General features: G+C 39.2%; 1 protein-coding gene across 4 annotated transcripts in view; it reads left to right on the top strand.

The window, feature by feature from the left end:
• The window catches only part of PEAK1 (pseudopodium enriched atypical kinase 1), a 130,476-nt gene that overhangs the window by 40,257 nt on the left and 62,498 nt on the right, over positions 1–27,721 (top strand). For 3 of the 4 annotated variants that reach the window (XM_064456764.1, XM_064456768.1, XM_064456767.1), the window contains exon 2: positions 14,685–14,854. The gene's annotated coding sequence lies outside the window, so the exon portion shown is untranslated. Of the gene's footprint in view, positions 1–14,684; positions 14,855–19,111; positions 19,238–27,721 lie in introns of all 4 variants that reach the window. The other variant, XM_064456765.1, reaches the window with a different exon arrangement.

The raw sequence follows: 27,721 nt of genomic DNA, 5'->3' as shown, positions 1-27,721 counted from the left end.
GGTTTCCTACAATAGAGGTTCTCAAACTGTAGTCAGCAAAAATATATTGAACAGCTTGTTTTTAAATGCAAAGTTGGAGTACGTGTGGCAGCCTGTGCGAAACAAATCAGGCTGCATGAAACCAAGTGGCCTGCTAGATAATTTTAAAAAGAAAGTTTAGGAAGCAGTCCTATCCAGGTCAAGTTCCCTCTCAGCCCTCTGGCACAGAGAAAATGCTGATAAGTATGATGCTTTTATTCAGAGTGATATCTTGTAGGGGAAAAATAACTTAGATACAATATGGATAAACAGGTTTTATTTCTTTGTTTTTTTTTTTACGCACTGTCATCCTCAAAGATCAGGGAATAATGAGTTTGCTTCCCTTACATAAGGACAATCACCTCCAAATTTCTTAAATTGCAAAGGGAAAGAGGATTTATGGTTACCTTAGTATGCATTTTGAAATATTTTTACTTGTTAAGTAGCTATTTTCACAATGGTATGCACTTTCCTACCTATATAAATAATAATGGAAATTACTCTTTCAGCCACACTTCTCGGAACCCCGCAAGCCAATGCATGTTCTGAAAAAGATAAAGTGAAGGGAGACTGCATGAAACCAATCAGAGCTGTTAAGCTGCAGCAATACAAAACTGTCGGTATTTTAAATAAATGCTTAAAATAAATTCCTATCGGTTAGTGCTAGACTACTTGAAATTCCCCTAGGTTTAAAAGAAAGAAGGAAAAGGAATTTTAACCAGCTCATTTGAAAGAAAAATGACCTGCAGATGGGGTTTGAGAGAATAATAGGCGGCAGATTACAGTGGGAAAACTGTGGCAGAGCAGCAGCTCAGACTTTGATACATTTATGCAGAGTGAGCAGTGGAGAGATGTGAAGAGTTCCCCACCACAAACGTTGTGGAGCGCTGGCATAATATGCTAATTTTATTTCCACTGACTGCTAATATACTGTAGCTGTTCATAGCAGTATTACGTTTATGAAGTCATATGCTGAAATGTTTTAAAATAGCACAAGTGTTACGTAGTGGCAAATATCAGTGGGTTTTCTCCCATTTATGTGCATATTTTCAAGTACAGTCATATGTGGAAAACCTAGTGTTTCCTCCAGTCTTGTCCTGCTTTTTTCCCATAGTTCCCAGAGTCCTGAAATGTACTTACTAAATATTGGATTTTATCAACACTTTGTCTAGTCTACTGAAAATGCAAAAATGGTTTTTTTCAAACCCTCATAACTCTGTCAAATTAGAGGGATTATATGAAGATGGAAAAATTTTACAGCCACTAAAATTCAATTATAAAGCGAATTCCTAAGCGGGACAGCTCCGTTGTGGTATGGTAGCACTGGAAAACCTTTTTTTTCTCTCCTCTATCTTGCTCTTGGGAAATCTGAAATATATTTGCTGTAACTTAACACAAAAACCTGATATTGCTTGGACAGGCTACAAAAGCTGAAGTATTCTTATGAATGACACCTGCAGGTAGTTTTTATTAAATAATGGAAACCAACATTTTTAATGCAACTTACAACATTTATGAGCCCATTTTTGATCTGAAGAAATATACCCTAAAATATCTGGGTGGAATGCGATTTATGTGTCTCCCCTGTGGGCTTTTTCTTTTCTCACTCCTCTCCCGCTCTTTTCCCGCTCCTCTCCCCCGTGTCCCCCCTGCCCGTTGTTGGTTTTTTTTTTATAATAGACTCTGGTATTTAGATAGAGGAGGTTAGAAGTGGGTTGTTTCTCGAGAATGTTAATAGAATACATTTTGTAGAAGCAAATAAGCAATATCAGTCTCTAGAACTACCAAGGCTCTTGTGCTCACACTTGACCCTATGGAGAAACTTAGAAAAGAGGAAAACTCTGAATGTGTGCCTGCCGTGGGTATATTTTGAAGCATTTTCTTAATACAAGATGTTTACCCTAGGGGGACTGTACTTGTAGTGACCTTATCTGACCTCAGCTGGAATTCATTAAATACTCCTTTAGTAAAGAACAGTTGCAACAAGCTGTTTCCTGCTGTACCACTAGCATGCAATCAGATTGGAGTAAGTTGAGAAAAGCAACTTTGACTGTAACAGGTTGCTCCGTAGTATTTCAGGGCAGGCAATAATGACCTGAGGGCATCCCGAGTCCAAGGGGAGCCTTTTATCAAAGAAGGACCAGTCTGCTGGATCAAAATGTTTTCTCAAATGTTTTGTGACTAATTTGTACTTTTTGAAGTAAATAATAAAGATCCCAGTTGGCTTTTAATATTGGGAAGTAAAAGTAAGTTCCAGGTATTACACTTAGAACTTTGGAATTATAAGGTGATCAGTAATCATTCTTTTCTTTCCTCTGTAAATACAAATACAACTAGAATACAAAGTCTCCTTAGTGTACTGCATCCAGCATAGTTGTCTCTTTATAGATGGGGTAGAAAGTCACAAAATGCAGTGAAGGGCTCATTTGAGGGGGAAACAGAGCACACAGAAATTGTTTCAGCTCTGTAAAGCCTGAAGGACAGAAAAAAAAATTTGATTTCTACTACGAATCTCATCAGTTTTTCCCCCCATTTGAAATCTTATTTTAATAATGCTTGCAAATACATAGCATCACAGTGAACCTGCATTTATTTTCTATGCATCCCGTCCGTCCCCCCGTCACCCCCATTCCCCCCGTCCCCCCTCGAAAATTTTTCTCTACTTTTAAATATGCTTCTTTGTTCTCACTACTCTGAAATTCTTTCACCCCCTTCTCAAAAGCATCTGAATATGGCATGCAGTCTAACTTGAAAAGAGTGCAGAGGAGGAATGTAAGGTGGAGAGTTGGAGGTATGGAGCAGCATCCACTCAGGATGCTTACGTACATCAGGAGACTTCAAACCACACAATAGGTTAAGGGAGGCCTGTAAAATACATCGCCAGGCATAATGGCACAGGAAAAAGTAAATAGAGGTGATACAAAGGAACAAGTTTCTTAATCTGTTTCCTTTTTTGTTTTTTTTTCTGACCAGAACCTGGCAGCTCAAAACAAATGCACAAAGGTACTTCAGACAAAGCTGTTAGGCATGGAATGTCCTTCCACAGGATGTTGTGGATACAAAATTGTACATGGGTTCAAAAGGTAATTGGATAAATTTATGAAGGAAAATTCCATGCAAAGCTTATCAAGTACAAAGACGCCATTTCTTTCCTAGGAAATCTCTAAGTTGCATATTGCTGGAGGTCGGGAGAGGGTTTGGAGAAAGTGTTGCTTCCTTTATGCTCTGGGCTGCTGCCAGGAGCAGGCTAATGGAGGAGCTGGACTCCTGCTCTGACCTGCTAGGCTGCTGGCATCTTGGAAACCATTTTTGTCCTCTCTGGGGCTTTTCTTGGGGTACTTAAGATCCTTCCGATCTTCTTTTCAACTTTGATATTTGGCAACTTTGCTTACTCTGCAGTGTTTTACCTCTGTTATTTCAAATTGCATCATACCTTTTTAGATGAAGTCCATTATGGTCAGTTAATACCTACTGTAAGTTAATAATTTATCGTGCACAGATGGAGTAAAATGTTTGAAAAAGTAACTTATTACTTCAGCTTTCCCAATTTGGAGTTTTGTTCTGAACTAGCCTATAGTAAAATCCTTTTCTAGAGGAGCGTTCAACAGACTTCTCTGTAGCTTTGTTAACTGTTTTATTGAAACATAATGCTAACTAAGGTCATTTCACCCTGGACAGTTTCTTTAGCTAACCGAGCCAGGTCACTTTGGCCCTGTGGTCTGCACCAATCTGTCAAATTGCTCCTGTCCAGCAGCAGATCTTATTTTTGGCCCAGGATTTTACCCTCCCACCCCCAACTTATTGCTGTTACCTACTTCCTCTGTTCTGCATATTCCCAGTGAACTGTTTCTCAGGCGTGGGTTTTCAGCTATGCGTGTTATCAAGTGACTCCTTTCTCATTACTGTTTTAATAGTATATTACTACCCTATTTTAACTTTGGCTCATTTTTCTTTAACTGAAAGTTTCAAATAAACATTTTTCACTGGCAAGAGAGTTTAGAATTAAAGCTTCTCAAGTTCTCCCTTTTCATAAGAGTTTCTATATCAACACAAATTTATAACTCTTACATTAAGCTTGACACTAAACTTCAGAATCATCACTTTAATATGCTTTTTTGAAAAAATGCTTAGTCCTATTTAGAAGCATGAAGTGATGCTGCAGCTAAACTGTACTGCTAGTCTAACAACAAGGCAGAACTAGAGTAATACTTCCTACATATTGTCCGCTCGCCTTGCCTGTTTCCATATTGCACCAATTGTTTTCAGCACCAATTGTTGAAACCAATTCTTTCCAGCTTGCAGCTGTTTTGTACAGCTCAATCTGTGTAGCTGCCAAAATCAGTTAATGCCCAACCTGTCTCTAGTAAGAGTTTAAAGAAACTATCTTCCTTTTCTTTAGTATTTTGAAAGATGGTGATGCTTTAGATTATGATCCAGAATTTCCCTGGTGCATTCAATTTGTATGCTGTGGTGAAATGGTTAAACAGTCTGTTTTAAACAGTGCAATGCTGTGTTGCGCACACTGAAGAAAGGAGGACAGGACAGTGCAGGTCACACTCAAAAGAATTTCAGATAACTTTGGGGAAAAAACATGAACCATTGAACACTTACTGAATTTTGTGTCCTTTAAATACCTAGTAAGTATCTTAATATTTCAGAAATATTAAGTGCTACTTGCAGTTCCCTATTACAACTCTAGTTTATTTCCACTGGTATTTTTAAACTGCAGTCAGAGCAAGGAAAAGTGCCTTAAAATACTTGAGGGAAGAGAAATAGCAGAGCAGGAAGTCACAAAGCCTCTTTCTAACAACCTCAGACCTTTGCTGTGGGTGTTACTCTTGCTCAATTAGATTTTTCTATTCAGAACACCATAAATTTTGACCTGTCGTCAAGCTCTGCTTAGGCTGTTGATTGACCTTACACTTCTGGTCATTTTAACTGAGCTGATGTTCATTTTCTGACATTATCTGACTAATTCATGCCAGGAGTATTTGTTGTGTTTCTTCGTCTTGTGGCTAATCTGACCAATTCAGTTTGCTTTCTACTGTAGTTTCTTGCTTTAGATTTACATACTATGTTAGTGCCTTTCTCATTGCAAGGTCAAATGGTACTTTCTGAGAAGTCAAAATGTGTGGATTGGCTCTTGTCACAAACTTAATTTAACCATCATTTATGTTCTTGCAAGTACTCCATTTTGATCCATTTCAGTTATCTTAATACCTGCTTTTAAGTAATACTTTGACAAATGATAGCAATACATGGAAGATATCTTAGCGTAGTCTTTTGAAAATAATTTTCTTAAAGACCAGTGTGAATTCTTGTCCAGACCAGACTTAAAATAATAGTGTTATGAAATGTCAAAACTGGTAACATGATTAAAAAGAAAAGGAGTTTTGACTAATGGGCCATGTATGTGGTTTTAAATGATTGCTTTCCTAACTTTAATGATTAGAAGAATTCAGCTAAAGCATTTCTCTATAGCTTCCTGCTGAATTAATTTTTCTTTGTCTGGCCATAGCTGTGGGAAGAGCTCAGTGTGACACATATCTGGAATTTTCCAGCTTTGTCTGGGATGCTGTTCTCACTCCCCTTGCAGCCACGAGCCCTCTCTCCTGGGGCGTGCTGGCTTTCTGGGCTCAAGTGATGTTTTGTGTTAAAGCTGAGTCAGTTTTCCAGGCTAAATACTTTGGTGGCAATCCACATTGGGTAGTTTTAGTGTAAGTCAATCAGGAAACTGTGTTTGACAGGCTAGGGAAAGCGGCCGGACTGAAAAACTGAGATTCCATTCTGACAGCCATCAAGGACATTCCTAAAAACACGTACTTCGGAATCACTCTTTTTTTTTTTCTTGGGTTCACAACAAATCATGTACTATTTGCAATCCAATATCAATCTCAAATCTTTTTTTTTTTTTTTTTGCTTTTCATGTTTTCCCACCATATGAATTGTTAATGATTTTTTTTATTATTATTGCCATCTATCAGAATTTTTACAGGAATTTTATGATTAGTGAGTGATCTGGTGAAGTCTGCGCGAGGGGTCAATCAAAATACATACCAGCTTCCTGCCACATTACTTCACATCTGAACTGGTGGTGCCGTATTTACTTGTCTGCAATTTGATTGAAGGGCCACATGGAATCAACAGAGGTGGATTCTCTGTCTCAGCAAAAGCAAAGAACAAACTCCATAATGAATCAACAGTACGTAAGCATACAGTGTAAGTGATAGTCAATCCCTACAAGTTAAATGGGTTGCAGAGTCCTGCGTTAACCTGCTGTCCTTTTGAAAGCGATAGGCTCAAGAAGGAGGTGTTATGATTCACTGTAAGCACAGTACAAAATAAATTTTGGTACTCACATTGCAGCTGTACAAAAGTTCTCCCAAGTACACTGATGGATGTTGGGGACTGTCTGTTTGCTTTTTTATGTGTTATTAACCTATTCAGCAGGCTTAAAACAACTCTTCCTCTTTCTCCCAGGAAACACATTCTGCAGCACTTTATATGAATAGATCTCATAAGGAGAACGCCATGCATGTGTTCAATCTGCCAGTTTCTCTTGATTTTGCAGTTCAGTAGGATTTTCTGATAGTCTTTGTTGTGCATCCATGAGTGTTTGGTCATGTGGGGAGGGTATTTGAAGCTGACAGCCACAGTCTGATGCAGCGTGTTAATGGTAGGCTTCTTTGAGATGCAGCCCTGGAGTTATTATTCCAGGAAATACAGTGCCATTTCATTACTTTCTTTGTTGAACTGAAACCGGGGAATTGACATTATGTATTCAAGAGCAAGAAAAATAGTATTTGCAACAGGGTATAATTTTATTTTTATGGTACCAAGCATTCTTTTGTTGGCAATTTTGGCTAAATATATTCATGATATCTTGAAAGAAGGGTATACATAGAGGAGGGGGTTTTGTAAATTGCTTTTTTGTTGTTGTTTCTAGCTTATATAAATGTGTTTCTGTAAAGATCAAAGGTGACCTGAAAAGAAGGTTTGTAAGAGGTTTTTCATCCAAATGATACTTTTTCAAATACAAAAGATAGGGGGAAAAAGAGAGAAATTTTGAGTTTGTTCATTTGTTCTTTCAAACTTCGGGTTTGTTCAAAGTCCTTACTTTCACAAGAGGAGTTCTTTTTACCGGAATTGCTGATAAGCCAGTGGAGTGAATTATGTGCTAGCAAAAGTAATGTTAAGTATTTTCATAAAAATCTCTACTCCTAGGTGATCACACACATGCTCTCTGTGGTTAGTTCATTAATTCTCCTGAGAGATTCCAGGAGACTTTTTAATACTATTATTTGAAAATATACATGGATTTTCTTTTAATGTAATTTTTTCATGTCTACTTTATTTTAAAATTTTTATTTTCATATAAAATTTATAAAGTTACATGATGACTGTTTCCAGTGCTTCTGAAATCACCTTTAAAGTCTGTCTTGCATGATCTGTCAACTCAAATTACTACATTTGCATTTTTTGTAGAGCCTATGCACATAAAATAGCTTTAATTCATCTTCTATTTTATGGTAAAGGTGAAGGGAGAAGATAATATGATTTGTTCGTGACAATTTTTAAATACTGCATAATACATTTATTTAAAACAAAAAAAAAAAATTCTGTAATGATTGAAAGGAAAGGGTGGGAGAAAATGGCAAATCCCAGTGTATGAAGCTGTAGAAGTCTTCTCAATGTCTGAGTACTTCAGAAACTTTAAATGATCTTGTTTAAATAAACAAGGAATTCAGAATTTATTCAGGGAAGACATGGGCTTTAAGTTACATAAAACAGATTCAGAAAGGTCATGAGAGATGACGACAAGGTGCATGTCTCAGGTACGATTTATAGAGTTAAATGCAATTCAGGTATTTTGCATATGTGGAGAAAGTTATTTTCAGTATTGAGATGGCTCTGGGGAAATTTCTAGAAGTCCAGTTAATTTCTCAGAATCTTCAAATTTGCAAACATACAAACATTATTTGGCACAGTTTAATGTTGTCTATATTTTTTACCTTTTAAATAGTGTCAGCGTGGGAAGAGCAAAGTATTTATTTGCCCGGTGAAAAGGAAGAAAATGTTCATTATCTTATAAATCAAAACATAGAAGTGGTGTTCCCCAAATATGAAAAACATGAGTATTTTGTGTTCAAACTTAAAGTGCATTTTTTTAAATTAAAAATGTTTTATGAGGTGATTTTGAGAAACCTGAAACAGAAGTCTTTCTCTGTTAACCCCCCAAAAGTTAAGGTTGTGCCATTCTTGTGCAAGTAGGCAGATGCTTCTGCAGAAACACTTTGGAGGAGGAAAACACCAGAATAAAATAAAGCCACAAGAATTTTAGCCATTTTTCATTGTTGATGTGCCCTGCCACATCCTACAGGCACAAGTTATCCTGTCATGACGAAGTGCATGGTGGTAATGTGTATATGTGTATGTGTAAGTGAACAACTGTTTTAGGAGGGTTATATAGAATCATTTAAGCTTAAGAAGCAGTACCACACACAGGCTAGTAAAGCTAAGGAGAGGATGGCAAAGCATGTTGTACTTTTTTCTTTTTTTTTTTTTTTTTTCTTTCCTGATGAGTGGACCTCACCTGAGATGACTGGTGTGTGTACAAACAATACTGCTGTGTTAACCCACTTTTAAATGGTGTAATAGGGAGACACAATTTGAGGTGCGTAGACACATGTACACAAATACGCAGTATTCAGGATTTCTGGTGAGGTGAGTACAGGATATTGCAGTGACAATTAGATTCTGAGGTACTTTTAATAAAAAGAAAGCCTAAGGTCCATGACACTCTTATTCAAAAAGCTCTGCTACTATACTTCATCAACATTCCTCCCTCTCTTGGCACTCTCCTTGCTTATCTTGTGCCAACAAGGTGCTGTAAGGAAATACTTCTCCGCATTCCTTTTGCTTCTATCATTCTCTGGTCATGATGATCTTGAAACTATTCTGCACTGGCAATTTGCAGTACTTAAATGAATTGTGGCTTTTGTCAGATAAATTGTATTGGTAACAATTTTCTTGATCCCTAAAACCTTCATTTATCTTCCCATTAAAATATATATATATATATCCTCCAACTTCCATTCTTCCCCTTTAATCTGTAAAGCACAGCGTATGATGTGGTTTCTTTGTTGATTTTGGAGATAATTTTTAGCCTGTCAGAGACCTTCTGTCTCAACAACTTTGAAACAAAGATTTTCAAATAGATGATAAAGTGCAGCTGCCAGATTAACAGACATAAGAAACTGGAAGGGGAGGATCTCACAGATGGTTCTAATAAAACTCGGCAAAAGGCAAAGGCTTGTGGTGTGGGTGGGGGAGTGGATTGAAATTCAAATTGTAATCCCAGTGCAAGTTTTGGGTTTAGTTTGTGAAAGAAAGTTGCATAAACAGCCATCTGAGGGGTTGGGGCTGGGTGGGGTTTTTATTGTTGCTTTCCATTTTTCCTGTTGCTATAGTACTGCTGATTTTTCCTTCTGTCCGTATGTCCATACGGATACCTGAGGCTTGTATTGCTGTGCCAAGAGTTCTCCTCTAGTAAGCCATGTTCAGATATTCATAAGATTTTTATGAATGTGAAAAACCAGTAAAAGCCTAGATTTTCAGTAACTCTTGAGATAGGAATTTTTTTTGTCTTGTTACAGCAAAGAACAGTAAAAATGATGCAGTAGACTTCTGGTGCTTTATTGCAGGTGCTGCTCCTGTTCCCATCTTCTATCCTGTATCCTCCCTCATGGGACCGTAGAGCTCTCTGTGAATGTAATAAGCTCCTTTTGGCTGAACTTAAAACTCTCTTCCAAGCTTTAATAAACCCCGTGTTTCTTTAATCTATAAGAAGTTTGTACTACATGATTCATTCATAAGGACGGATGATTAGTAGTACCTTCTGTCTTCTTTCTGCTAACTTTCTCCTCTTATTAAATAATACTTGGTCTGTAATATCAGGACAAAAATTAGTGAACAAAAACTGCAGTAGGAAATATGCAACTGAGGGCCTGGATAGTCCAGGGTAGTCTCAGAATTCAATGGCTAGTTCTTTACGTGACTGGGATTTTCTTTATGGGAGGATGAGGGTAGTTGGGGTTTGGTTTTAACCATTTCACTTCAGACATGCTGTGTTCAATATGGTTCAGTATGGTTCAATATGATCTTGGTTTTTCATCTTGGTAGCTCATGGCAAGGTATTTTATTTGATAAAAGAAAAGGCATTCCCAATGCATATACACAAGATGATGTCACTTCCAGGTACAATTGGCAGGTTTGTGTTCTAGAAGTTAGTTTGATTACAGGATAAATTGTTTCCAACTTTTTAGGATGGCTACTACAGCTATAAGACGTAGTATTTTCTGTTCTGTTTAGGGTCAGCTGGATGCGGTCACAGAATAGTGGGTAGATGTATAGTCAGCGTTTGGCTTTATCCTGTGCCTGAATGATCGGACTACAAGATAGATAGCTGGTGCTTCTTCTGGGCAGAGACCCCTTATTTTCACCTCATTTCCAGAACCAAAGAAATGAATGCCTGTATTTTTTTCCTCCCCTTGCTAATCTTTCCTTTCCTCCATGAAAGTAGTGTTCTGAGAGCACACAGACTTGCAGCATACACAGTAGCCCTTTGGGATATGCCTTCATCTTGTAGTGTCAAAAGCTTTTCAAATCAGTAGTTCAGGAGTAGCAAATGCTTCAAATGCATGAGTAACAGATACTTGTTTTTAAGAGTCCTTAAGCATGAGCAAGTCATTAAGTACTTCCTTTCTCTCCATGAATCAGTTCTATTTTAAATAGTATATTCATGCTATATTTAATATTTTAAAAAGTTTTGACTTCTAAACTCCCTTTTTCTGAGTCTCTTCTCCTGTACCTGTGTGAATTTATATTAAACACCTAAGTATATCTGGAAAGGAAGACACATTCCCTGACCTGATTCATTCCCTTTCTCTGTCTCCTGTAAGAGCAGATGTAGTCTGTCTACAGCATTTCTTCACCCAAGGACACAATTCTGAAGTAAAGTTGTTCTCTGAAAACAGAATCCAGATGGTTAGGTAATGCCACTTCAAAATGCCGTCACACAAGCAGCCTATCTATGTGTGCAGTAATAATTAACAGCAATATCCCCTTGCACTTCAGAGGGAGCTCTAGAAATTCTTGTCTTCAGATCAGTCTTTTCTGTGCTGGATGATCCTTGCAGCCTCTTTGGCAAAGCTGTCATGGATCCATTGCGTGTGAGAGGCCTGTGAAATGTCATTGAAGGAAATTCTGTGGTTTAATGCAATGCTTTCCATGTTGATATTGACCCTGAGATATTGTGTTATGCTTTGCGAATACAGTCAATTTGGCAATAATCTGTTTCCCCTCTTTACTGTATCACGCAAAAAGGATAATCTAACATGCATTTTTATAATTATGTATTTTTACAGGTTTTTGTGTCCAAGATATCAACACTCTGATACATTTAATAGCATAAATGTTGCCAGAATCCTACTAGCTTGGCAAATTTGATAGGCATCTAAAAGCGAAGAGAAGTTCTTATGATAGGAATCGGGCAATGTACAGAATGCTAAAGTATCACAGCCATTCACAGCCCACAAAGAGTTCACTTGCAGTCAACATTAATAGGAAAAAAATTTCCCAAATCATGGCTTTGTTTCCTTGTGGATCTGCTTCAGTTCCTGCCTCCCTACAGTCAGCAATCATAACTTGTATGATGGGTTTTTGAAACCTAGACTTCCTGTAATTAGGTGCCCTTTTATTCATGGGCTGCCACTCAGATTGCCAGGACAGATAGCTCCCAGGGCTGGCAATTGCTAGAAAGTAGGGGATGCTTTGCAGAAATGACTTGTGATTCATTTGTTTAGCATTCCCCGCTTTTAATTTTGTGAGGACAGCTTGTATGGGACTGAGTCACACGCAGCTCTTCTCATACTGAGTTTCTACTGCCTGCAGCCTCTGCTGAAAGTCAAGGAAAAAATTGAAAAGGCATTTATCTGCATCTCCATATACTCTATCCATGTTAATTGTCTAATAAATACAGAACAGCAGCTAAAAGGAAGGATTTCACGTTGTCTTTATCAATTAACTTAAAATGGTGTAAATTAATCTCTAGGAATAAACACTGAAACAAAAGTAAATATAGAGTGGCCAGGGTTTGATCCTTTTTGTTTTGTTTTTGAGTAGTAAATTACACTTTTGAAGTCAGTGTGCTGTTTGTGAGTACAACAGAAACTTTATGTATCATCTCCATACTACTTGTTGACTCAGCTACCTTTTAATGTGCAATATGCTTATGTTGGAGAGAAAATGTTTTCTGTGGCACCTATGAAATGTAATGGCAGCTTTTAAAAGACATCTAAATGTTCCTCATAAGCCACAGGAACACCTGATTTATAGAAAGCTGTGGTAGTGAATCTCCACCATCTCCAGCTGTGCCAGAGCTGTTGGAGTGCAATTCTGAAAGGAAAGGCAAATGGCAAAGCAAACTCCTTCACTACTGCTGTGCAGTGTCTGCAGAATTGTAGGGCAGAAGTAAAAATGCCTACATGAAACTGACAGTAGAAAATGGATGTAAGTGTTGGGTTTTTGATTATAGGATTTTAGCTTACCTACATTTAAAGAAGTAGCACAGTTAGAAATATAACGACATTTGGTTTTGTTAACATTTTGTTGGGTTTTTTTAGTTTAAGTAAGTTCCCGGGATAACAGTCCTGGGAACCGTGAGGATGTTATGTACGTTATCTGCTAGCCCTTGCTGAATTTTAGTATTGCCATACATGAAGTACTATTTCTACCTTTACTATCTTCCAGTTAGACACAGATACGGCTATGGCAATGTTTTCCCGTCTTGGTGTTTCCTAGAGGGGTATGCCCAGAGATGCCTACAATTTACATTGTACTGCAGGCTGGTAGAGCTGTGGCCACCTCAAGTACTAAAGGAGGAGAAACAATGCCCTCCCCTAGCCAGCTTCTTTAAATTGAGCATGCAGCCCAAATCCACAAGTTCCCACTCCCTTGCTCGCTTAGCCAGAAGAAGGTGTTAAAATTTTACGCAGACACATACCTATTGAGAGACTTAAACTACATGTTCAATACAGCCGTTCCATGCCATGAGGCATTTTCCAGTGTCTCTGATCTTCGTGGCTGGCTTTTTCTTAATTCAAGTAACTCTATAATATGCAAAAATTTTTGCTGCCGAGTGAGGTTCTCAAACAACTAAGCATTGTGATATTCTTTTACCACTCTTTCTGGAGGCTTTGCAGGACTCTATTCTCCTTTCTTTTCTTCCCCTACATCATATTTCTGACTACCCCATCTGCAAAAGCAAATTGGTTGGTAACTTTCAGACAAGTTTCGAGGAAAACATTTAATCTTCTCCATCCAGAGTAAGCTCTTGACTTATCTCTATCTCAGTTTAGAATATGAGCCACAAGTTGAAGTTTAAGACTAAATTAGTGGCTATTCCCTTATCTGTCTTCATTAGGAAGGCATTCACCCTTCTGATGAATTATATGTTTAAGTGCGTACTGCATGTTTGCAGTTACAATGGCTCTTACTCATCTCACCTGTTGCTGCTCATCTGCAAAGCTGTTTCAGTACCTTCCTTTCAAATGTCTTAAAAACTGGTTTTGTTGTGATAATGGTTATCAAGGCATTTTGCTTACTGTGCTCAGCAGTTGGTTTTGCTTGTCATGCTCGTCTCTTCAGCGCTGTCTTTTGCAATTGCACAGTCTGCGTATGCTCACCAGACTAACTGCTTTTCATAGAAGTTATAAAGCACTTTGCTCCATGTTATCTGTGGTTTTCATAATACAAGAAACTTCTCTGGGTGTTTGTGTTTGCTTGCTTTCCACGAACTTTGTCATCCACAAATGCCTTCATACTTGAAGTCACAGTAGCAGAATACTGGGGGCCAGGGGAGCGGGAGAAGGAGAAAAAAAAACGCAACCCGTAGACAAAAACGAACTAGATTGTGCTGCCTCCTTGATAACTTAAAAGACCTCTGGGAAGGTTAGAGAGACAGCCTGATGCTGCCAGAAAACCAACAAGTAGTTCTCTGCTGCTCTGTTAGGAGACTGTGCAGTTATGCTGGATTAAGGTGAAGTTATCTGAGTAACTTAGAAGAAGGAAGGTCTAACCACCATGAACTACTTATATGCAGACATAAGTGATATAAACCTGCGTGCTTGTGTTTGGTTAAAAGATGTAATATATGTGGCTAGTTTTAGTAATTTTTTTTTCCCAGCTCACTCTTTATCTTGTTTGGAAATTGTAATTAAAAAAAGAGAAAATTTCTAATGCTGCCTGTTCCTTTTGCTAGGAAGAGTCCTCAATTATACCAGCTAGCTCCCACAGGCTGTTCTTCAGTGTGTGCACTTCAACCCGTGCTTTCATTGCAAAACAGTAGTGTGGCTAGATAGCTGATAGAATTAAAAGGAGACTGCAGCAGTATGCATCTGGGGTTCAGAAGAGAAATTCGAAGGCTAAGGAGGAGGGAAAGAGTCTGGTGTGCCAGCTGTGCAGCCAGAATTCTGAAGGGAATTCAGGTGTCTTTTTATGTGGCTCTTGTCGCATTTAAGAGATCAGGAGATCACTAAAGAAGGCAAATCAACAATAAATCCTGTTTGACATGTCTTTGAAATAACATCATTGTCTTTCTTTAACAGAAAATGTTGCTGCCCTGACCAGTAGTCATGAAGAGAAGAGGGTGAAGCAAATTTGTCTGGAGAAGTCGGAAGTTTGAAACTTTCAGTGGGATTTATTGCTGGTAGCTGCAGAAGGTTTTGCCAAGCCAACCGTTGGCGTTAGAATGGATGAAATGCCTCAAACTTAAGTGGTAACTAATTTTTCTGGCATCTTTTTATTTCCCTAATACAGTATCATAAAATAATTTATATGGATTACAGAAGGCACTGTTTTACTGCTCCCAGAGTTTAAACAGAGTAATCATGCACAAGCCAAACATTGCATGATTCTGTAATTTTGTGAGTTTCCTTTATTAGGAAGAAGCTGGAATTTCAGTATCTGATTATTTACTTGGTAGTTGAAATTTCTTCCTGAGGTTCATCCCATCTCTTCATTTTGCTATTACTGTCAGTGACTGTCTTCCTACCAAATGCCTAGCAAAACTGCAATTTGAAACAAGCTGTAGAACCATCTCTGTACCTGTTTTTAGTTATATGGTGAGTAATTTGGGTGACTTCTGGAGCACACGAAAAGACACACTTATAGTATACTCTGAAGGTTGCTCATTTCTTCTAACAATCAACAGTTCCTTGAAAAAGCTCTTTTTCATTTTTCTTTTCTTTGCAGTTCTTACTTGTTTATCTTGTTCTCTGCTCTTCATCCATTCAGAATCAGGTACAAAACACCTGAAATACTTTTATCTTATACTTGAGACCTGTACTATGTGTTTACCATGTCAATGTACTAAGGAATACAGACTTGTGCTACTTCTAAAACTTCAAGTGGGAGTAGAAAGGCCCTAGCTTCTCCTAGCTCTCCAGTTGTAGGCTCTGTCCCTTTGTAGAAGCGAGTGAAGTGTAACCAGTCACTAAAAACAGAAGGTTTAAGAAGGGAGAAGGGGGGGAAATTATCGCACCTTAAGTAGTGTAAGATGATGATTCAATGTCTTTTAAGAGAGGGAGTAAAAGAAGGTGGTCTTGCACTTCTCAAAGCCTCACTGAACCTGTGTACAACAGAATTTTCCTTAGTTTGGTTATATTGATAGAAAATAGTAATGTAACTTCATATACAAAAAATGACATATCTCCCTTTGTCTTCCATTTGACATGAATAAAAAAGAAATCTGTGTGTGCTGTGGTTTTGCTTGCTACAATTTTTAAATGCTAAGAATTCAGATTTTCAGACCTGTATAACGGCTCCTTATACTATCCTCTGTTCTTGAGGGTGAGAGGGAACAGCTCTGACAGTATTTTTATGTGACTTCTGGTAGACAAATTAGTACTGCATTTCTGAACCTTACAGGTATAGCTGTTCTCTATGGTCCAGATAAGGTATTTATTCCACCTGTGCATCATGGGCTGTGTTAAAACCTCAGTGGGAGAACTGTAACTGCCCAAGAGTAATTATGTCCTAATTTCTGTGAGGGTTAAAGGCAGGATTTTAGAAAACGTTCAGCATTAATGTAACCGTCCTGTCTGAAATCCACATTAAGGCTCCTTATGTCTCTTGTGAGAGCACAATCAGGCCAGCCCTTAGGAGCCCCCCCCCCCCCAAAGTGTGCAGCTTGGCCAGTGCCTCAGTTGGTCAGGAGGCTGGTGGGGTTTTTCCCTAACTGGTTTTTCCATCGTCACCAGTTGTCTGGTTTGTTTCCAGGGTGGCTTGTATATTGTCTTTTTTCCCCTACTTCCATCGGCAAGAGGGGGAGGGCTTGCAGATTCTGTGCATCTGCAGTGGTGACAAATGAAGCTGAAAAGAGACTTACAAGAAAAATTTGTTTCTTTCAAGTTTTGAAATTTACTGTGCTCTTTTTAAAGCTTTTTCTCTGTTCTTCTCCTTAGCTCTGTGGTCCTTTCTCTTTGAATGGGTGCACATACACTTAATAGATCTCTAATTCATTGACATGTGTAATGAGAACATGAGGAAAAAGACAGTTCCAGTTCTTATGTCTTTATTCTGCAAAAGCTGTGGAGCTGGGGGACTTCAGTGTGCTTTCAGATTTCCGTAAGACACTTGAGAGCCCCAAAATATTAGCAGCACAAGTTAAAAAGCAATACTAGTCACGAAGTCCTACTCATTCTGACTAAGGAAAATGTACCGCCTTGGCATGTCTTTATCCAGCAGGTTAGGAGATACAAATAGTTTACAACTGTCGTCATTTTAGAGGAAAAATTCTTAGAGAACTGGAAGGTGTGTTGTTTGTTACCTTGTACATTGCTGCCTGGCAGAGCAAGCTTTTCTGTATGCACCCAGCCTTTGTCAAAACAGCACTAACTGTAAATCTACCAGGATAACGGCTTCAGCTGAGGAAAGAGGTTCCCATAATTGTTGCTGTATTCAAATTACCATTATTTAGCTGATAACAGTGACAGTCATGGCCCTGGAACAGGAATAAGGATGCTGTGAGATAGATTTCTCTGCTGGCACAGGAAGATCTTAATAGGCTGCACATCAAGAAGTTTCTGTGGTTTGAGGAAGTGCTGGGTGAGCTGTGCGGGAGGAAGCCTGGGAAGAGCCAGGGGTTGCTCTTTTGGGCAGATCTCCTTCCTGCTCGAGATGCTCCGGAGCAGCCTAGGTGGGAACTGATTGAGGATGCCATGTGAGCAGATTTTTTCTGTTTGTGAGAACAGCTGGAGGATGTTGCATGGGAGGTGCTCTTGGCTCAGGGATTTCAAATGGGAGGGTTTTCTCTCAGCTTGAGAACACATTTTTTCCGCTTGACTCACTGAGTGAAATCTAAATGAGTGATAAAATTTCTGAAAGTTATGGTGAATTGGTTAGAATAATAAAAAGTGCATTTATCATCAGGAAGGAAGAGCAAAACAAGGGGAAAGATTCAATGATGAGGAAGTCACCACCTTCTCAATAACAATGGAAGGCTGTAGGCAGCTGCGCAGCTGACAGAGGTGTGTTCGGTAATTTACCATCAGAGAGCATTTTTCTGGAGCTATTATCAACCTCCTCTCCCACACGCAGTACCCACATACATTTCTGTAGGGACACTTTCCACTGAAAAGACATTATGCTACAAGCGTGTCTGCATAGGTTAATTCATCGTATAGAATGAAGGCCTATGCATGCGTGAAAGGAAACTGCCCACTAATTCCTGCAGAATCCATTTTTTGTCCAGAAACAGCGGCAGCCTTTGCTTCTTCATTTTGGCTTGGCACACAGAGCAAGGAAAGAACATAAAATACTGGCACTGAAGCAGAGTCTGGTGTGATTGATGTATACTGTAGATAAAGCTAGGTATCTGCAGAAGACAGGGAGGGGCTATTGGCATAAATGCATTTTTAAGATAATAACCATAAAAATATTCCTTTAATGATTTTACATTTCTATACTGCATTTCCTTTGTGTGTACGTGAAGAGTTTGCCAGACTTCAGCTGCCATTTCAGTTACTTTGTACTTAACGGTTTGAAGAAGCGTTGGGAGCAGAGGCACTGTGTTCTGTGTGCTGCTTGGCCAGAACAGGCCGGCTGCCTTCCCCATCAGCGTTGCAGGAATCGCAGAATTATATTGCTAAACCAGGGAAGAGATAGGGTAACATTTTAACTTCAATTACATATGAACAAAAGCAAGATTCAAAACCCAAGATTTTTAGCTCTACCTCAAAAGGAGCTTAAGGATATTAAATTCGGGATGTGTTTGAGTTCTGGGGGTTAAGGAAAGCGTGTGTTCTTCCCCTGAGATCTGACTTGCTAGTTTTTCAGGTCCAGCCAGGCTGTTTCAGCTGAGGTTTAAATGTCTGAAGGGGATGATTCAAAATGGAAACATTGACAGAGTAAGCAATGGTAACATAAAAATATTTATTAAATGTCCCTATACACAATTCTTTCCAAAGGGCAATTCTGATTTTTCACTAGTTTCCCTTAGTCTCCCTTTTCACTTATACTTATCTGTGAAGTCTGCCCCATCACAGGTATGTTAAAAATATTGTCTCTGTCAGTTCATCTGATAAAAGGAGACCGATGTGTGTGTTTGTTAAATTCATGCTGGTGTGATGACTCTCCCTGGAAACTTCAAATAAGCAGAACAGGCAAAATGGAAAAATCATCTCATAAATTTATAAAGCTCCAAACCAGTACTGCTCTTCGTTTTGAACAGGCTCCTGTATTTTACATCAAAACAACTTCGCTGCTGGGTATTGGATCCTCTAGCTCTTATTGTGGTAGGGTGGAAGATTGCTTATTGTGGGAGCAGTGAATTTTCAGTGATGGTGAGATAAGAGGCCTTGCTCATGGTGGGGTCTCCAGTTTTCATTTGCTCAATGTTCATAACAAATTAACCCTCCCTTAATTTCTATCACATGAAATTAGTGTATTTTATTTTGTAATTTCATTTATCAGCTGTTCCATTGGTGATAATTAGATTGTATTTTTAACATTGGGTCCTTTCATTCTTCTCTAGCCTGTTATGTGACATGGTCTTGGCAAGAAACACATTCCCATTCTGGGGAGGGAACCAACCCCAAAACACTAACACATCTCAGCTCCTGCTAATTAAGAGAATGATCAGCTTCTAGGATTGAAAAAGGTAATCAACACACTTGAATCTGCTGCAAGCCAGAATCATTTCATATGAATAACTTGCTTATTGACTTGGAAAAGATTACATATGTGGTTGCCATAAAAAGATTTTTTAAGCGCTGCCCAGATACTGAAGAGTTATAGCCTACAGTACTAGGGCTATTTTTTTTGCTACAACCTGTAAATCAAAGTTGTTACATTAGCTCCATACTCTCCTTATTAGGAAATGGCATATAGACAATTATGTAAATACCATACTTCTGGCCTGTCTGTTAATATTAAGAGCAGAGTGAGGAAAGGAGAGAACAGAAAGCAGCCACATCTAAAAATATACCTGAGAAACGGAAGTAAGATAGCAGCGCTGCATGCTATGTTAAGAGAGGATGTCTTCACTTCTTACAGCGCAGCCGCTTCTGCAATGCAGTCACCCAGGTATGTATTTGAACCACTGGAAGCTGCCAGTGTTGTGTTGAGCACCAAGAGTCCCGCTGACCCTGGGTTCTGGCCAGAGTCAGAGCCCACATACACCACAGCATCCACCCTGTTCAGTGGGCTGCTCCAGCAGCTTCTCTTCTCTCGCCTTTTAACTGAAACACCAAATAACAGAAATACTTGGAGGCTTCTCAGATTCCAAGGGTTTCTTGGGAATTTATCCAGAATGCAACTTTTCCTTTCAAACATTAATTTCCTTAACTCTCTTCAGTGTAACTCTGAAAATACTTTCAGAAATAATTGCTGATGATGCGTAGTCTGTCTTCCTTTGTTCTTATGAAGCAGGAGGTTTTTTTAGCCCAGTCATCACTCTTAAACATGAACATTGGCGTATATACGTATATTTTAAGGAACAGTGCTTCATAGGTGAATAGCTAAGGGTTTTAATAGACTTCAGTATAATTCTGGAAATATGTGGCTTGCATTATTTTTCGGCCTTGTCTTGTATATCATTCTTTATACAAGTTAACCTATTTTTTGCTAAGCTTTTATTTTTAGCCCATTACTTTCCATTTCTGGTAATGAAAATTCTGTGTGTTCTCCAGAGAAAAACAGCAGGTTGCATGTTAACTTGCACTGTTGTGGTGATGCTTTATGATTTGTGTTACAGTGGCATTCCAAAGATATGTACCAAAATAGACTCTCCCTGCTGAAGGAGTATGGTAGGCAGTGTGCAAACATAATTGGGACTGTTTATTTTTCAATACTAGATAATAAGGTGTGAGGCCAAATAAAATACAAAATTGAAAGAATCCCTATTCCAGATTATTTAGATTCTTGCCTCCCCACCCAGACTTTTTAAGGATACTGCAAGTATGCTACTGAGATGTGTGATGTTTTTTTTATTTATAGCCCTACCCAAGATCTAACAGTTACTGTTTAGTTATGTTTCTCATTGCACTGTGTCTTACCAACAACTTCTGGGGTGCACTGCTGTTTTCATGAACATCTTTACCAGGCTAAAATACTTCAGGTTTTTCACAGTAGATATCTGGAGTCAGTAACTAGGAATAAAAGTCGCAGGAGCCACCACTTGACAAAAAGCAGTGACAAAATGTTTTCTCCTGATCAGTGCAGCATTAACTAGCTGTATCACCAGTCAGAGGGATTGAATCTGTCTAAAAGTTCATCTTCTCAGGGAAAGCACTGCTGAAAATACAATTGGGGAAGACAACTTTCTCTTATTGGTACTGACTTCCTTTCTCAGGTTGTTTTTTGGCTGCAAATGCAATTCAGGTACCTAACAATTTAAAAATGTATTTCATTGCAAGCAGAAGAAGGGGTGTGTTAGCAATTTTCCTTTCAAACATTTCAGACTTCCTGTGCCATCGTCTTTTGTCATGGTTTCAGAGTATACGTGTTGGCAGTCAAATCAGTATACTTGACTTTTGGCATAATACTGTTTGGTTTCAACATCCATATAAAGCTAACTTAGGAAGAAACACAAAACTCAGAAATGTAAAGGTGGCATACTGTAAGAAATAACTGTGTATTACTATAATAATGCCTATTGGAACATTTTTGGTTTTATTTATTACATCAATGTTGTGGCTTCATTGTATTTAAGTTTAGGGCGTAGACTGGGGTGAGTTCACAGGTGTTAAAGGGACATGAAATTAATCAAAATTTGAGTTTGCCTTTTTAATGGAAAAGGCATTTCTTCAGCAGCTGAAGAAAGACAGCACCAAGCTCATTGAAGATAAAATAATCCTTGCCTAACTGTATGCATGTCACTGATTTTCAAGTCTTTGGCTGATAATACCCATTAAGCTTGATTTCAGTGATGGATACAAAAATTAACATAGAATATCTGAGTGGTAGTGACATACTTGAGTCTTGTATCAGTCAGGATTTGGTTAATTATCTAAGTATCACTGCAAAGAGAGCAGACTCCAGCTGGCTGTAATTAGAGCTGAATTGTTCCATGCCTTCAAGACAATTTTTACATTCATGGAATCTGCAGCTTTCTGTTGTCCTCATTTCCTGTAACATAAAAGTACTTGTATCTCAAAGAATTTATGGGGGGCAAATAGTGAGAGAGGCTATACGGGTAACTCTTATTAGCATCCTTAGAGGTCTGGCTGAGAAATATGTGTTGCAAGCCTTTAAAAAAAAAAAAAAAAAAGACCCCAAACACCAGGAGTCATTGCCAAAAAATTTTTTTTCAGTTGATTAGAAGAAAAGGTGGGTCTTTAGAAAGCACAGTGGGTTCTATAAAACCTGAAATCTGTGCTCTGTAAATCTGGCTGTTAATGAGAGACTACCAGCCTATGTAGGAAGAAACTTGGATAGCAACTCAGGAACACATGTGTCATAAAACAGTCAATGAAGATTCAGTAATTCAGTAGCTATGGGATACAGCACTAAAACTGTGATATATCACATCCAATTTGTTGAAGTAAGTCTCCCTTTTTTTGTCCTTACGCTGCTGAATTTCTAGCACTGCAGTAGTGGCATTTGCTTTTACGGATGTCCTAGCTTCAGGAAACACTCATCTTGCCTTCTCTCTTCAGTACTCAGGTCATTGTGACCTGTACTCTGCACAGCCTCTGTTATTATCAGCCTTTATTTCAACTCACAGTCGGGACTAGTAAGTTTCAAATTATTATTCTTTGGAGAAGAAATAGCCTTTGGTTTAGTTTGCATGTAAAATTATGCATTGGTTTTCCAGTGGTATCTAATGTGGAAGGTATATGCTAAGAACTGCGCACAACCCAACAAAAAAAAAGGGGGCGATTCACATGATTATTTTAAGAGCATCTACAAATAGATATTACCAGTCCATGGCCCTTCGTGAAGGACACTACTCTGTATCTTGAGAACGGGTAAAACAGGGTCAAGTCTTTGATTTACCTGAACTACTCACAGCTCTCAAGGAAAACATTTGGCCCTAGGGAATCTGTTGATGGAAGAATGGTGCTAATGCAGCCCCTGCCACAGAGGGTGTGACAGACTGCTCCAGTAATTTTAAATTACTGAAGTATTCTTTTGAAGGCATGCTTAAGCACAATGGAAAGGTTTTATGCAACACGGTAAGTCAATGTGAGCCCAAGAGTCTTGCCATGATGCCTACATAACACTTGCTGCTGTTGCTCTGCTAAAATCTCTACTGACCTCTACTTCTTAGGGTGTGGAGGGTAACAGAGCTACAACAGCTACCTCACTACCGCTCCTAGCCACGCTGTGGTGTCCCTTCCGAGGTGAACGTTTGGTGCTTATTGCTTCATGAGCCCATTCAACTTCCTGACCTGGCAGAAAATAGAAAATGCCACTTCACCCTCATGTACAGGATGATTTGCTGCAGTTTGAAAGCTGAGCTGGTTCAGAGGTGTCAGTAGAACAGCAGTGTCGGTGCAAGAGAATGGTAAGGGTACATGAGGGTGAGCATCTTCAACTAATTTTAGTTTGCAGATGTCTTATAAGGGACTAAAGGAAGTTGACAAAAAAAGCAGATAAATATGTACAAGTCAAATTCCTTCTTTATTAAATGTGAATTAAATATTTTCATAGGTAGTAATACTTGCACGCATCTCCTACTGATGACCTTCATATCTGTATGCATTTTCTTTCAGATTTAGATCTGTTCAGACAGGTGTCTCCAGCAGTGGTTGTGCAGATATCTCTGAGCTGCATTTACAAAACATTTTTGCAATATGGCCATATAAGTGGTCCTACTCAACTTCCTGCTTGTGAGCGATCATTCTTCAGTGCCGCAGCATTGTTCACTAGACAAACATAGGTAATTAGTGCACGAGAGCGCTTTTAGTGTTGCAAGTCTGAAGCGTAGAATATACGCACAGGAAATAAATTGTGTTCTGAAATAAACTTTTTCAAATTTTTGTGTGCTTGATTACATTTCTGATAGAGAATTAATATACATTTCACTATTTAGACAAGAATGCTGTACTTACTGAACTGCTGCTGTGAAAGTTTATATTCTCTAAGCACAGAATTTAGAATCACAGATTCTGTTTATTGACTGAAGTAAGTCTCTTAATCCTCAGTATCTAGATAATTACCTTGAAACTTTACTATGACAACTTTGGAAAAAAAGCTGAACAGATAAGAAGGAAGACCCAGAAGAGACAGAAGACCTGGGAAACTATGGGCCAGTCAGCCTCACCTCTATCCCTGGAAAGCTGATGGATCAGTTCATTTTGTAGGTCATCTCCAGGCAGGTAGAGCAAAAGAAGGTTTATCAGAAGCAGTCAGCTTGGATTCACCATGGGGAGATCATGCTTGACTAACCTGATAGCCTTCTATGATGGCGTGACGATGTCTCCCATAACAGCCTCACAGGCAAGCTAAGGAAGTGTGGGTTGGATGACCAGACAGTGAGGTGCATAAAGAACTGGCTTAACAACAGAGCTCAGAGGGTCGTGATCATGCCCTATTTGCAGAGTCTGGTTGGAGGCCTGTAACTAGCGGTGGTCCCAAGGGGTCTGTGCTGGGTCCAGTCCTGTTCAACATATTCATCAGTGACCTGGACAAAGGGATAGAATGTACGCTGAGCAAGTTCACTGACAACACAAATCTGGGAGGAGTGGCTGATACACCAGAAGGATGTGCTGCCATCCAACGAGACCTGGACAGGCTCAAGAGCTGGGCCACCAGCAACCTCATGAAATTCAATACAAGCAAGTGCAAGGTCCTGCACCTGGGAATGAGCAACCCCACACACCAGTATGGGTTGGGGGTTGACCTGCTGAAAAGTAGCTTGGTTGAGAAGGACCTGGGAGTGCTGCTGGACAGCAAGGTGACCATGAGCCAGCAATTTGCCCTTGTGGCCGAGAAGGCCAACAGTATCCTGGGCTGCATTAAAAGGAGTGTGGCCAGCCGGTCCAGGGAGGTTATCCTCCCCCTCTACTCTGCCCTAGTGAGGCCACATCTGGAGTACTGTGTCCAGTTCTGGGCAGCCCAGTTTAAGAAAGACAGGGAACTGCTGGATCATCTCCCTTATGAGGAAAGGCTGAGACACCTGGGCTTGTTCAGCAGGAGAAGAGGAGGCTGAGGGGGGGATCTTAGCAATGTTTAGGATTATCTAAAGGGTGGGTGTCAGGAGGATGGGCTGAGACTCATTTCAGTGGTGCCCAATGACAGGAGAAGGGTCAATGGGCACAAACTGGAACACAGGAAGTTCCACTTAAATATGAGGAAGAACTTCTTTACTGTGAGGGTGACAGAGCAGTGGAACAGGCTGCGCAGAGAGGTTGTAGAGCCTCCCTCCCTGGAGACATTCAAACCCCACCTGGATGCAGTCCTGTGTGCCTGCTGAAGCAGGGGTGTTGGACAAGATGATCTCTAGAGGTTCCTTCCAATCCTTACCATTCTGCAATAAGTAACTGATCTCCAAATCTCTGCGTACGTATCTGTTTCAGCTCCAGCCGTACACTAGTAAATCACACCATAGAATCACTTACACATAGTTTGATGTTAATTAAGTCGGTCTGATAACTAGTTGTGAGCAGAGGGAATTAATGAGCTGTCCTCATTCCTCCACAGGCAAACCCTTCTCTTTCCCTTTAGCCTGGGCTAGTACTTAGCCAAACGAAAAGGAGGTGGCAGGGAGGAATTTAGTTCCTTCCCTCCCTACGTAAGTTCCCTTTCTTTGATTTTGGTTTCCAGCAGGGACTTTGCTGCAGGGTCTCATAAGCACCAATACTGAAGGCACAGATGAGCAGTGGCTTAAAACATTAAACGCACAAACTACAGAACGATGTCAGGTTTTACAGCGTTTCTAGACTGCATAGCCATGGTCTCCATTTAGCATGTTTGTATTTCAGTGGTTTTCAGCAATCTAAAGATGGTATGTTTTCCAAGCACATTAAACAAGAATTCAGGTATCATGACAAAATGTTAAAGGTACAACTTGTAACAAAACCTAGCAGCTTTTCAAAACTTCCGCAGCTCTACATTGTGGTTCATGAGGTGATGAATCCTACAGTGACCCTGCATTCCCAACTGCCTCACTCATGCAGAAGTTTAATCATGTATCTTGCCGTTCATGTTACAGAGATCTATGTAACTTCCAGCATGAGGGGATAATGTTTCATAATTGTTCGGAGTTGAACATTGACTGCAATAACTGCTGACCCTCCTCCTGCAGCAGCATGCCACAGAAGAAATGGCTTTCATGTTGAAACGTGATTGGAGTACACTGTAATGTTTAATGCATCATTTTAACGGTACTCTTAAAAAGCTTAGTATCTTGGTATGTTATTATCTCAGGCTCTGCAGTTGTTGTTTCTTATTTAAATGTCCTATCTCACTTGAGATTTAATGTAATTAGAACCAGCCTGTGGAAAAAATTTTTTCTATTATGCCTTAGCTATTGTTCCAGTCAAGATGGTGAAGCAAATCAAACAGGATATAATGAAAATTATAAAACCATTTGCAGGAGGCAGTTTTCCTGAGGGAAGTAAAAGGTGGTACCACATTTCATTTTGCTTTGTATTTCTAAACACAATATATGCCTGGAATAACTGAGACTTGTCCAGTACACCTGAGAGCAGAGTCAGGTACACCTGACAGCAATCTGACTTGAGTGGTACAAGAGGGGATTAAAAGTACCATAGCAATAAGCCTCTTCCGCTGTTAATGTTGCTTTACCACCCTGTTCACCCAACACTAGGTCTACTTGGCAACTGAGGTGCGTGTGAATGAGTTGGGTCTGCATTCATAAGCATCTCCTTAGATTACTGTTTTTCCCCTCTAGCAATAGTGTCTTGAATGGGGACCTTTGTCCAGAGTGCAGTATCTGAAAAGATGCTGTGAAGATATTGAAACCCAAAGCTACAGTGTAGCATGCGTTTCTCAGGCAAGAAGTGATGTTCCTGGTACAAAAGGGTAGGTAGAACAACGTCAGAGGCAGAGTGTTGGTTATCTTGGTCTGGCTTGGAGGCAAGATCACAGCAAGGCAGGAGGTCTAAGCTGGTACCTCACTGCTGTCTGTGCTTGTGTGATTTCTGAGGAGTTCAGATGTTACTACTCTATATCTTTTAGCTCTTATATTAGGTTTATAATTTTATGTCAAAGCTATTTTGCGATATCTTTTTTGTGCACAAGCCGCTTGTGAACAGGCTTTTGTATTGTCAGCAAGTATTACAGTAATCTGTGTTAATTTGCCGTAGTGTTGATAAACTTTAAGTGAAAGAGGCTTAATCAGGAGGCTTGCATGCCGTATAATAAAGTTAGAAATGCAGTGCTTTCAAGGGCTGATGGCAGGATTTTCAGTCTTGCTATTTTAGCTCACAACAGCTGTGTATGGATGGGTTGAGTTGCCTAATGCCTTGACATTGCGAAGCAGACATACTTATCTGGTGCTGGGATGTTAGGTTCATCTCTGACAAAGGGTTTTTGAAAATGCAGAGAAGTGCAGCCAACTACATTTGTTTTCATACAAACGTCAGAAGCAACAGATCAGTCTTGTTTTTCAAAAGGTGGTGACAGAAATTCAAGCTATCAAAATTCAAGTAATCCAAGTTATCAAAAAATCATTAGTTTAGTACATGGAAGCCATTTTAGAACTTCAGATTTAATTTTTTAAAAAATCTACCTGAAAAAAAATCTTGTTTGCAAATTTCTGATTTTGGTGCTGTCTAATTTATAGAGCACTTGTGCACTGTGTATATTAAATATGCACAAATATAATATGCAAAATAAAAAATGCAGTTTAAAAAGTTTGTTTTTTCTGTTGCCTTAAACTCTTTGGAACTGATGAATCAGTAACTTCTTCCTTTCTTCTTCCCCCGGTTCCTTTTTTTTTAAGAAATTATTAAATGCTTAAGAGTAGAAATGCTGCACATGAATATTTATAAGAGCTTTTATAACATTTAGCAAGGCAATGCTTCATGACTGTCTGTTTCTGAATGTGCATAATAAAGTATCCATAATTCCATTGGAGCTGCACTTGCTTTTTATTAATTTGATCACAGATTGATAGGAACTGTAGGCTCCTCAGGGCTGTAGGGCTGCAGTTGTTGCTGATGACAAAACATGG

This window comes from Phalacrocorax carbo, chromosome 7 (genome assembly GCF_963921805.1).
Source record: "Phalacrocorax carbo chromosome 7, bPhaCar2.1, whole genome shotgun sequence".
In the NCBI taxonomy this organism is placed as follows: Eukaryota; Metazoa; Chordata; class Aves; order Suliformes; family Phalacrocoracidae; genus Phalacrocorax; species Phalacrocorax carbo.
Note: the sequence above shows the minus strand (reverse complement) of the source record. Positions and strands in the feature narration are given on the sequence as shown.